The sequence below is a fragment of the Leucoraja erinacea genome, chromosome 12 (genome assembly GCF_028641065.1).
Source record: "Leucoraja erinacea ecotype New England chromosome 12, Leri_hhj_1, whole genome shotgun sequence".
In the NCBI taxonomy this organism is placed as follows: Eukaryota; Metazoa; Chordata; class Chondrichthyes; order Rajiformes; family Rajidae; genus Leucoraja; species Leucoraja erinaceus.
This window is the reverse complement of record NC_073388.1, coordinates 7,282,755-7,295,488: the sequence shown is the minus strand read 5'-3', so window position 1 is coordinate 7,295,488 and position 12,734 is coordinate 7,282,755. Positions and strand designations below refer to the sequence as shown.

General features: G+C 45.4%; 1 pseudogene; it reads left to right on the top strand.

Moving 5' to 3' along the window:
* The window catches only part of LOC129702040 (vascular endothelial growth factor receptor kdr-like), a 161,319-nt pseudogene that overhangs the window by 93,837 nt on the left and 54,748 nt on the right, over window positions 1–12,734 (top strand).

The window sequence follows — 12,734 nt, the reverse complement described above, 5'->3', positions numbered from 1 at the left end:
TCCCAATGTGCAAACTCCACCGCTGCCCCACCGTGCCACCCACTGCCCCACCGTGCCACCCACTGCCCCACCGTGCAACCCGCTGCGTCACCGTGCCACCCACTGCATCATCGTGCCACCCACTGCCCCACCGTGCCACCCACTGCGTCACCGTGCCACTCGCTGCTCCACCGTGCCACCCCCACTGCGTCACCGTGCCACTCGCTGCACCACCGTGCCACTCGCTGCACCACCGTGCCACCCACTGCGTCACCGTGCCACCCACTGCGTCACCGTGCCACCCGCTGCACCACCGTGCCACCCGCTGCACCACCGTGCCACCCGCTGCGTCACCGTGCCACCCGCTGCGTCACCGTGCCACCCGCTGCACCACCGTGCAACCCGCTGTGCCACCGTGCCACCCGCTGTGTCACCGTGCCACCCGCTGTGTCACTGTGCCACCCGCTGCCCCACCGTGCCACCCCCTGCAACACCGTGCAACCCGCTGCCCCACCGTGCCACCCACTGTGTCACCGTGCCACCCACTGTGTCACCGTGCCACCCGCTGTGTCACCGTGCCACCCGCTGCACCACCGTGCCACCCACTGCACCACCGTGCCACCCGCTGCGCCACCGTGCCACCCACTGCGTCACCGTGCCACTCGCTGCACCACCGTGCAACCCGCTGTGCCACCGTGCCACCCACTGCGTCACCGTGCCACTCGCTGCACCACCGTGCAACCCGCTGTGCCACCGTGCCACCCGCTGTGCCACCGTGCCATGGAATTTGTTATCACTGATACCTGGCGCAAGAACACATTTATCCTTGAAGAAATGGTAGAGTTGCTGCCTTACAACGCCAGAGACCCAGGTCCATTCCCGATTACGGGTGCTGACTGTACAGAGTTTGTCCGTTCTCGCCGCGACCCCCATGAGTTTTCTCCGAGATCTTCGGTTTCCTCCTACACTCCAGAGACGTGCATGTTTGTAGGTTAATTGGCTGGTTATAAATGTCCCCGGTGCATGCAGGAAAGTGTTAGTGTGTGGGGATCGCTGGTCGGCGCGGACTCGGTGGGCTGAAGGGCCTGTTTCCGCGCTGTATCTCAAACCAAACTCAACTCAAACTCAAGTTCAGAACACCTAAAACTCGCTGTTGAGTTCCTAGGCTGCCGTTATTTTGCTGCAAGTTTTGCTGAGCGACTCTGTGTCTTTAATGTGCCTCAAAGCAGCAGAATTGGACAGAGCACGACATCCCAGAGAATGGAGATAAATCTTCGATCTGCCTCTTTACACCACATTTTAAAACTAATCCAAAACAGGCCGCTAGTGCTGGCCCTAAAATGTTCTTTGATCTCAAATGCTTCACAATAGTCAGAATTTAATCTATCTGGAAAATAGAAGCTGGCACCATTCTTTGATTGTGATCAATTTCTGCGTCTGTTTAGCTAATTTGTGGTTTTTTTATCCAGGCAAGCAACAGGCTTTGTTATTTTAGGTTTAGGGATAGAGCGAAGGAACAGGTCCTTCAGCCCACCGGGTCCGCGCCCACCAAGGAGCAAGGAACGGTGGCGCAGCGGTAGAGTTGCTGCCTCACAGCGCTGGTGACCCGGGTTTGATCCCGACTATGGGTGCTGTCTGTAGGGAGTTAGTACTTTCTCCCCGTGACCTGCGTGGGTTTTCTCCGGGAGCTCTGGTTTCCATCCACACTCCAACGATGTACAGATTTGTAGGGTAATTGGCTTAGAAAAAAAAAAAATTGTTCCTAGTGTGTGTGTAGGATAGTGTTAGTGTACGGGAGTCACTGGTTGGCATGGACCTGGTGGGCTGAAAGGCCTGTATCTGTGCTGTATCACTAAACTAAGTTCTCAGGCTTCTCAAAGATTTAGATGGGTATGGGCCAAATGCAGGCAGGTGGGACTGGGCAAGTTGGGCTGAAGGGCCTGTTTCCATGCTGTATAACTATGTCCCGATTCCATAAACTTTGGCAATCCATGTGTTCTTGTACATGGTACAACCTTTCAAGTCAGAGACTGACACAGTGTGGAAACAGGCCCTTCAGCCCAACACACCCACACCAGCCAACATGCCCCAGCTACACTAGCCCCACCTACCTGCGTTTGGCCCATATCCCTCCAAACCTGTCCCATCCATGCAGGAGTCTCGAAGAAGACTCTTTTCAGACCTCATCCAATCTCAATGGTTAAGTCACAGACTTCTCTTTAATGATACCGGCTTTTTCTGATAATGAAAGCAATTTTCGCAATGAATGAGGATTACATTAGCTACTGAGTTACAAACGAGGCAATTACCCTTCAGTGTATGAATTAAAAAAACGACTGCAAATAATGACACCACACAAATAGCCTTTCTGGCTGCAATGTGCTGATCTTCCATATGGATAGCTAGCGTGTTTTAAGCCCCTTGCCGATACATGTGTTTTTAAAACGCTTACGTATTTAAACGTAACTCAATCCTCAAATCCTTTCGACAACAATAAAGATCAAGATCTTGAAAAGTGAGATAGATTACCAGGCCCCTGCTCCTGATTTGACTGTCAATGCCACGGGCCTTTGAGCTGTTGCATTGGCAGCCTCGATATATCACGGGGAGTTCCCAGGGACATTAGTCAGGTATTGGTTACACAGCGCAGAGTGAAAGCGTAACAGGCAGGGGTCTATGCTTCCAACACGTGGAGTTGTGGAGAAGGTGCTTGGCATTTATACAACTCCACGAGCCGTCTGAGATACCAAATAAATCGAAACCACGTGTTGCATCAAATACTCAGCAGGTGGGACAGAATCTGAAAGGTGAAGATGGATTAACGTTTGAGTGAAACCTTACCCAGGTTTGGACATCTCGGCTGGAATGGTAATTGTTTTTAGAGGCGGGCAGAAACACACATTTCCTGAATTTTACAGCAGAAATCCAGGATATATCGAGAGAAACTGTGGCTGGCTTGATTTTAATCTTGGCAAGAGAGAGCTAGATAGGGCTCTTAAAAATAGCAGAGTTAGGGGATATTTAAAATTGCTCTTGTGAATCACACCGTGGGATTGACTTTTAAATTTTGTTGTACCATGTGCAATGACAATAAAGAGATTCATTCATTCATTCAAGAAGGCAGGAACGGGGTACTGATTGGGGATGATCAGCCATGATCACATTGAATGGCAGTACTGGCTCGAAGGGTCGAATGGTCTACTCCTGCACCTATTGTCTATTGTCTATTGTCTATTGTCATAGAGTTATACAGCGTGGAAACAGGCCCCACCAGCCAACATGTCCCATCTACACCAGTCCCACCTGCCTGCGCTTAGTCCTAATCTCTTCAAACCTGTCCTATCTGTGTACCTGTCTAACTATTAAATGTTGGGATAGCCCCTGCTTCAACTACTTCCTCTGGCAGCTTGTCACATACACCCACCGCCTTTTTGTGTCAAAAAGTTACCCCTCAGATTCCTATTAAATCTTTTCCCCTTCACCTTGAACTTATGCCCTCTCTGGTCCTCGATTCACCTACTCTGGCCAAGAGACTCCAAGAGCAATCTACCCAACCTATTCCTCTCATGATTGTATACACCTCTATAAGATCACCCCTCATCCTCCTGCGCTCCAAGGAATAGAGACCCAATTGTAAATATGAGTCAATCAATAATGTGTCAACCAGAGGGCCTTTGGAGGCCACATCATTGGATATTTTCAAGGCAGAGGTTGATAGATTCTTGATGAGTACGGGGTGTCAGGGGTTATGGGGAGAAGGCAGGAGAATTCATTTAGGAGGAAGAGTGAGTGAATGGTGGAGCAGACTTGATGGGGCCAAATGGCCTAACTCTGCTATTATCACTTAAGAACGTGAGATTATGAATCATTTTGGATCCCAGCAAGCTTTCTACCTTTGGCATAAACATTCACACCTGGTGAAAGAGATTAATGTATAAACCTAATACTCCGATTCTTTTTCTGTTTCCTAGATTGTGAGCAGACTGACAGTTGTTGAAAGCAAGGTCTCGGGGATTTATTACTGCATGGCTTCCAACAGACTCGGCATCGACAGGAGAGAAATGAACTTCTTTATTACAAGTAAGCAATTGTCTTCAATCCAATGACATCCAATTGTCTGCTATCCAATGACATCCAATTGTCTTCCATCCAATGACATCCAATTGTCTGCTATCCAATGACATCCAATTGTCTGCTATCCAATGAAATCCAATTGTCTGCTATCCAATGACATCCAATTGTCTGCTATCCAATGTCTTCCATCCAATGAAATCCAATTGTCTGCTATCCAATGCCATGACATCCAATTGTCTTCTATCCAATGAAATCCAATTGTCTTCCATCCAATGACATCCAATTGTCTGCTATCCAATGAAATCCAATGCCATCCAATTGTCTGCTATCCAATGACATCCAATTGTCTGCTATCCAATGACATCCAATTGTCCGCTATCCAATGAAATCCAATTGTCTGCTATCCAATGACATCCAATTGTCTTCTATCCAATGACATCCAATTGTCTGTCCAATGACATCCAATTGTCTGCTATCCAATGACATCCAATTGTCTGCTATCCAATGACATCCAATTGTCTGCTATCCAATGACATCCAATTGTCTGCTATCCAATGAAATCCAATTGTCTGCATCCATCCAATGACATCCAATTGTCTGCTATCCAATGAAATCCAATTGTCTGCTATCCAATGGCATCCAATTGTCTTCCATCCAATGAAATCCAATTGTCTGCTATCCAATGCCATCTGCAAAGATCCACAATTGACGGTTTGCTGGTTGCACCGCATTTGCCAGTTTAGTGATTTTAGTGGAGGGAACCAACCTTCGCTCAGCCCGCTTCGGCTACCCGATCCCCCCGGATACTAAATAGTCGGAAGCATTTTATCGGGATGCATCACAGCTTGGTTTAGGAACAGCTCCATCCAAGACCACAAGACATTGCAGCGGATTGTGGAGGCAGCCCAGACCATCACACAAACCAACCTACCTCCCATTGACTCAATTTGCACCTCACGCTGCCTCGGCAAGGCCAGCAGCATAATCAAGGACCAGTCGCACCCCGGCCACTCCCTCTTCTCCCCTCTCCCATCAGGCAACAGGTACAGAAGTGTGAAAATGCACACCTCCAGATTCAGGGACAGTTTCTTCCCAGCTGTCATTGGGCAACTGAATCATCCTAGCACAACCAGCGAGCAGTGCTGAACTACTATCTGGTGACTGTTATCTCGTGACCTTGATCGGACTTTGCTGGCTTTACCTTGCACTAAACATTATTCCCTCGTCATGTATCTGTACGCTGTAAATGGCTCGATTGTATCACCATTGTGCTGCCCGATATTGCTTCATCAGATAGCATACAAACAAAAGCCTTTCCCTGTACCTCTGCACATGTGACAATAACAAACCTGAATGGGCAGCATGGTTTGGGTGGCATTGGCAGCACGGTGGTGCAGCGGTAGAGTTGCTGCCTCACAGCGACAGAGACCAGGGTTCGATCGTGACTATGGGTGCTGTCTGTACGGAGTTTGTACTCTCTCCCCGTGACCTGCGTGGGTTTTCTCCTAGATCTCCCGTTTCCTCCCACGCTCCAAAGACGTACAGGTTTTGCAGGTTAATTGGCTTGGTATAAATGGAAATTGTACAATGTAAATGGTCCCTAGTGTGTGTAGGATAGTGTTAATGTGCGGAGGTCGATGGTCGGCGCGGACTCGATGGGCCGAAGGGCCTGTTTCCGTGCTGTATCTCTAAACTAAACTGAACTAAAATAAACTAAATCTAAAAGTAATTTCCATTCTTTCAAAAGAGGCGTGGATCCTGTTCAGGTTAATATTGTTTTCCAGAAAAACGCCCATCAACTTACCCACTCACAAAGATACTATGAGCATGACAACCACAACTACTGTGTAATGACTGAGTATTGTTAGTATTTTTTTTTAAATAACACAAAAACTGACATTTCAATTGAGTCTAGAGCGTTATTCGAGTTCCTGGGATTTCCTGTTATGCCGTTCCACAATATTGCCCTTTGGAGCCTGAAATAGACTTGACTTCGTAAATGATGTGTGCCATTGTTAAGCTGTTGGATGCCATCCAAGGGTGGTACTTGGTGTAGAAGAATTGATGGCACCAACGTTGCTATTTGAAGCTGCTAATTCTGAGATGTATTCTCTGCTATATAAGGACGACAGCATTTTCCTGAGCAGAGAGATCTTTAGATATCCCAAAACTCAGATCCAGATCATATCTGAACTGGACCACTCCTTCAGTTGATCATATACTGCAGCCAAACATTAAGCAAAGAACTTTATAGACTCCCTCGCCCTCAACAATAACTTATACAAACTTTAATATTCCGGGATAAATTCCTATCTTGTACATAAAATGCTTAAGATTGACACAAAATGCTGGAGTAACTCAGCGGGTCAGGCAGCATCTCTGGAGAAAAGGAATGGGTGACGTTTTGGGTCGAGACCCTTCTTCAGACGGAAGGCATTTATGAATTACCCTTCTTAAGACTGAAGAAGGGTCTCGACCCAAAGTGTCACCTATTCCTTTTCTCCAGAGATGCTACCTGTCCTGCTGAGTTACTCCAGCATTTTGTGTCCATCTTTGGTGTAAACCAGCATCTGCAGTTCCTTACTGCACATTTAGTACAGAGTTAAATTCAACCACGAAATAATTTACCAGTTAGCACAGTGATGGAGCTATTGGAGCCGTAATAATATGGATCTGCAGATGCTGGTTTATACTAAAGATAGACACAAAATGCTGTGTCAACGGGTCAGGCAACTTGAACAGAAATATTATTCCTTTACCAAACTTTAGACATTATCAGCTTTACTAGGAATTTTTTCAACCCATTGCTACCAATTATATTAAAAGATAAATTGCTACATTAGATATAATTACAGGCCACTGTACTAACAAAAATACATAAGACTATAAGACCTAGGAGAAGAGTTAAGGGGCTGTCCCACTGTACAAGTTTACACAAGAGATCCCCCGAGTTTAAAAAAAAATCAAACTCGTGGTAAGTACATAGAATGTACGTCGGAGCTCGGGACGTCTCTTAGCGGCTCGTAACGCTAACGGCAGGTACTCGGGAAACACGGTAAGCTCGTGAAGTTTTTTCAACGTTGAAAAATGTCCACGAGAGCCCAGAGTACCTACGAGCGGTTATTACCGTAATTCGCCGAGTTAGGTGAAACTCGGGAGAACTCTAAAATGACCTTGTACAGTTGACAGGTCCTTTAGGCCATTTGGCCCATCAAGTCTACCCCACCCTTCGATCATGGCTGATCTAGTTTTCCCTCTCAACCCCATTCTCCTGATTTGATTTTACCGGTTTGAATGCGAATCAAAGCATTTCACTGTATCTAGGTACACGTGACAATAAAGTAATGTTGAATCTTTCACCCTGTAACCTTTGACGCCTTTACTAATCAAGAACCTATCAATATCCGCTTTATCAAACACCCAAAGTATTGGTCTCCACAGCCGTCTGTGGCAATGAACTCCACAGATTCACCACCCACTGGCTAAAGAAATTCTAAAGAAACTCTCCCATAACTGGAAACAACCTCTCCTCATTATTAGTATCTTAACTTCCAAATGCAAATTACCAAATCTATCATCAGCTTCCTTGTTATTGTTACATGCTCAGAACTATGAACATTCCAGGTTTAACCTACCTATTAGGCTCACTGCACAAACACAATTGACTTCTCTTAGAAAGGGAAATTGTCACTAATGAGTGAATGTTAAGGGTCTGTCCCACTTGGGCGTCATTTGCGCGACATTATTTACGCGACATAATTTACGCGTCACGACCCACGACGCACGCATGGCGAGCATTACGTGCGCATGGCGCGTGGTGGCGTAGGCAGTGACTCGTGGTAGCGCACGGCGGGGATTTTGGGATTCTCAAAATCCGCGCCCGCCACCTGCATGATGCACAAATGACGCCCAAGCGGGACAGGCCCTTTAGAAACTGCACCTTAACTGACAGACAAAACAGGAAGCAACAATTTGGAAGAGTAATGGCGACACATTTGTAAAACGATGTTCAAAGTGGCAATGAAGACGTACTTCACCCGTGTTACTCTCTTCATCTCGAACATTGTATTAGCATTTTTGATTGGTTACAAAGTCAAGGATTGGCCAAACTTATTGAGTCTGAAGATGGGTCCCGACCCAAAACGTCTCCCATCCTTTTTCTCCAGAGATGCTGCCTGACCCACTGTATTATTCCAGCTCTTTGTGTCTTTCTTATTTATTAAGAGTGGGTTTTTTTTAGTTCTTGGTTTTTACTTCAGTTCAGTTTAGTTTATTGTCACGTGTACCGAGGTACAGTGAAAACCCCCTGTTGCGTGCTAACCAGTCAGCAGAAAGACATACGTGATTACAATGAAACTATTACAGTGTTCGTAGATGCTGGAAAATCGAAGGTAGACAAAATTGCTGGAGAAACTCGGCGGGTGCAGCAGCATCTATGGAGCGAAGGAAATAGGCAACGTTGCCTGCCCAAGCTATTACGGTGTATAGATACATGATAAGGGAATAACGTTTAGTGCAAGGTCAAGCCAGCAACATCCGATCAAGGATAGTCCAAGGATCAACACTGAAGTAGATAGTAGTTCAGGACTGCTCTCTGGTTGTGGTAGGATGGTTCAGTTGCCTGATAACAGCTGGGAAGAAACTGGTCCTGAATCTAGAGGTGTGCGTTTTCACACTTCTGTACCTTTTGCCTGATGAGAGAGGGGAGAAGAGGGAGTGGCCAGGGTGCGACTGGTCCTTGATTTTGCTGCTGGCCTTGCCGAGGCAGCGTGAGGTGTAAATGGAGTCAACGGAAGGGAGGTTGGTTACCATCCAAGTCAAGTCAAGTTTATTTGTCACGTACACATATAAGATGTGCAGTGAAAGTGGCAATGTCTATATTAACAACAATGACCTCAAAGGTCTGGGTATATTTCCAGACTGTGAGTGAACAGGCAGAATACAAAGTCACCCATTGATAGGGAGGCAGATCTAATCTTACTTACCAAGAAAGTTTATACAGTTACATGGAAAGTTGGCTGAGCACATAAGGAAGTGGAAATTAAAATTAATTTGACCATGGTGACATTTTGAGGGCAGCCTACTAACGTGGAAAGGCAAGGCACATGGCCTGTCAAGAGTCGAGTGTTAATCATATGTACAGCCAAACGAACAATGAAACTCACAAATAAGTGGGTTATTGGTTAAAGTGATCATGGCTTAATTAGGATAGCCATCCGTCTCCCAGTATTTAATCCAGCCAAATTATAAAGATGCATTTCATGCAATTTTTAAATCTATTCTTCAGAAAGAGACAAAATAATGCCACAGCAAAGAGCATCTTGTGGATAGATGAGAATTTAATTTCCTCATCAAGCTCACTGCTTAGAAATGCAAGTCTCCTCTTCTTATAAAGATATGTTTGTAACGCCACATTGTAATTCCAATATGGCGGGACTGTCACATATGCTGAAAGAATGGAGCGGCTGGGCTTGTACACTCTGGAATTTAGAAGGATGATAGGGAAACTTATTGAAACATCTAAGATTATTAAGGGCTTGGCCACGCTAGAGGCAGGAAACATGTTCCCAATTTAGGGGGAGTCCAGATCCAGGGCCACAGTTTAAGTATAAGGGGTAAGCCATTTAGAACGGCGGATGAGGAAACACTTTCACACAGAGAGTTGTGAGTCTGTGGAATTCTCTGCCTCAGAGGACAGTGGAGGCTGGTTCTCTGGATGCTTTCAAGAGAGGGCTAGATAGGGCTCTTAGGGATGGCGGAGTTAAGGGATATGGAGAGAAGACAGGAACGGGGTACTGGTTGTGAATGATCGACCATGATCACATTGAATGGCGGTGCTGGCTCGGAGGGCCGAATGGCCTACTCCTGCACCTATTGTCTATTGTCAATGAATAGGGTCATTGAATTGAAAAGATAAATTATGAAATAGCTATCAATCCATTTTTAAATGGGTTTTAAAATAACCCCAACTATTCTAAGACGACAAACTTAAGTTTGCTTGGTTTAGAGATATAGCATGGAAACAAGCCGTATGTACCACTGAGTTTACGTTGATATTCGATCACCCGTACACCAGCTCTAGGTTATCCCACTTTCTAGGTATGTTACAAAACCTACTGAATCGTCATTGGGAATCTGCCCACACTAGTTTTGCAATTTACAGAAAAACGCGATTTTAAGGCCTACATCGCACTGTGCAGCTTAGTAAATGGGAACGAAAAAAAATCGCGCAGACACCCGTCGCAAAAGGTATTATTAGTTTTATAGGCCTCGAGGTCACAGGGATAATGTTTTAAAATTACTCAATTCCGCAACTCTCGCACAGATAGCAAACCACCTTATTTTTACAGGGGCATTATATAACCCAGTATATCAAGTTATCTATAGCGAGTAGTTCATTTTGGGCTTTTTATATCCCGCAGTATTTTCCTCCGCATTTGAGGGCACTAATCCAGCGCGATGTGAACGTTCTAAACCAGCGGTTCACATGTTAGAAAGCCGATTTAAATGGGCATTTATTTACGGCAATTGACACTATATTCCTTCCATTTGGCCTATAAATTAATGTAAATTAGATATAAAAATCATGTTATATTGTGAATTATTTGTGATTAGGATCTTAGGCCGATTTAAAAATGTTACCTCGAAATGGGCTTTTGACTATCCAAGATCACAGCTTTTTTGTACGTCCATTGAAACAATAGGGAACAAGATGCTAATTTCCGATCTGAAAATGGCCATAACATCTGCTATGAAAGTCAGAAATTAAACTTATTGTTATGCTTTATCTGATGGGATAAATTGCAGACATTTTTGAAAATCTCAAAATTTGAGACATTGCCACTTTCCATCTTCACACTGCATAGTGGCAATTTTCAGAAGCCAATTAACCAAAGAATTGTAGGGAATCTACTGGAGCACCCGGTGAAAAACCCACTCAGGTCACCTGGACAAACTCCGTACAGACAGCACCAGTAGTCAGGATTGAACCCAGGTCTCAGGCAGCAGTTCCACTGCTGTTCAGAGTGAGGGAAGTTACTTTTGGTGAAAGACCTATATGTCACCTCTGTGTTTCTTGTCTGTGTCCATTTCGGATTAGATCAGTCCGATGTCCTGCACCTCGAGGCAGATGCCACCACGTCACGGACACAGGGAGAGGATCTGAACCTCATCTGCTGGGTCAGAAAATACTACGGGAAGGAGGTTACGTGGTATTACCAGTCCTTTGAGAATTCCCTCCAGGTTCAAATCTTTTCACCCCCTGTTTGAGGAATCTACTGCACGAAGCTGGAAAAATCCATCACAGAAATGTGACTAGAAGCAACAGTGGCATTTAGGTAGTGCAAAGCGATGGACGTGAACCTGCGGCAAAGAGTGTGAGGGCAGCATTGTACATGAAGCGTAAGTTTTATAGTGTTTAACCACGAAACACTTCTTTTGCAATTAAGCACCGAAAACCCCCTTTTAAGAAACTTCAGATTGGAAAAATGCAGATTCAAGAGGTTTTGAAGGTAGACCAAAAATGTGGAGAGAAACTCAGTGAGGCAGCATCTATGGAGCGAGAGACAACAAAATGCATTTTCAGAAACATGACCCGAAACGTCACCTGTTCCTTCGCTCCATACATGCTGCCTCACCCGTTGAGTTTCTCCAGCATTTTTGTCTACCTTCAATTTTTTCCAGCATCTGCAGTTCTTTCTTAAACATTTTGTCTACTCCACTGCGAACTCTCCTCAAGGTATGCCTACTCTGAAGGAGTTCAGCTCCTCTCTCCGAATGAAGAAGGGTCTCGACCCGAAACGTCATCTATTCCTTCGCTCCATAGATGCTGCCTCCCCCGCTGAGTTTCTCCAGCATTTTTATCTACCTTCAAAACATCCTAGTAATCGTGGCAGAAGCAAAGAACTGCGGATGCTTTGTGGCTGCGGTGCTGGCTCGAAGGGCCGAATAGAAACATAGAAACATAGAAAATAGGTGCAGGAGTAGGCCATTCGGTCCTTCGAGCCTGCACCGCCATTCAATATGATCATGGTTGATCATCCAACTCGGTATCCTGTACCTGCCTTCTCTCCATACCCCCTGATACCTTTAGCCACAAGAGCCACATCTAACTCCCTCTTAAATATAGCCAATGAACTGGCCTCAACTACCTTCTGCGGCAGAGAATTCCAGAGATTCACCACTCTCTGTGTGAAAAAGGTTTTCCTCATCTCGGTCCTAAAAGATTTCCCCCTTATCCTTAAACTGTGACCCCTGGTTCTGGACTTCCCCAACATCGGGAACAATCGTCCTGCATCTAGCCTGTCCAACCCCTTAAGAATTTTGTAATGGCCTACTCCTGCAACTATTTTCTATGATTCTATGTGCTGGAGTAACTCAGTTCAGCTTAGTTCATTGTCACGTGTACCGAGGTACAGTGAAAAGCTTTACGATTCTATGATAACCCCCAGGCCCCCACCACCCTCTTTCCCGCGCATCTCCTTTCCCCTCCCAGCTTAAAACTATGCCCTGTAGTATTTGTATTTGATTTTTCCATCTTGGGAGTGTTTTATTGTCATATGTACCGAAACAAAACAATTCCATTCTAACTTGTAGCAACATAACAGGCTTGCAAACTCCATCCGCACTCATTAGATAATATAATTAATAAACAACAAAGTTCAATAGTTTAAAAAAAAACT